We start from the raw sequence: 456 nt of genomic DNA, 5'->3' as shown, positions 1-456 counted from the left end.
GTGTTTTTATCGTTGTTGTGTTGTTGATGTTGTAACTGTGACCGTCCTCCTGCTTCACGGACCAGCAGCAGGTGCAGGTGCTCCTCTCATGGGTCACCTGACCTGCATGGCCAAACGTCAGCTGAGCAGAAATCAGCTCTCACAGCCCAGGTTTTCTACTAGTTTAAGCACTTTTGTCTTTGTTGTAACCAAATGAAGAAGTCGTACACACAGTACTGTATACTGTAGACGTCGCTCTCGAGCTGCAAGTCGCGATTACAAGACAAAACGAACGCAGGTGCGTTTCGTACTGTGTTAGTTAAACATGTAAAACTGGCCCTAAATCAGTTGATCAGCTGTCCTCATTGATTGACAGCATTTCTCTTGTTTCCGTTTCTTATGTTGACGAACTTGACCAACTTCCTATCAGATCTGGGGTGGCCAATGAGCTTTCAGGGGTGGCCCCGGCCAAACCAG

The sequence above is a fragment of the Dicentrarchus labrax genome, unplaced genomic scaffold, assembly GCF_905237075.1.
Source record: "Dicentrarchus labrax unplaced genomic scaffold, dlabrax2021, whole genome shotgun sequence".
Lineage (NCBI taxonomy): Eukaryota > Metazoa > Chordata > Actinopteri > Moronidae > Dicentrarchus > Dicentrarchus labrax.
This window is presented reverse-complemented; position numbering follows the sequence as displayed.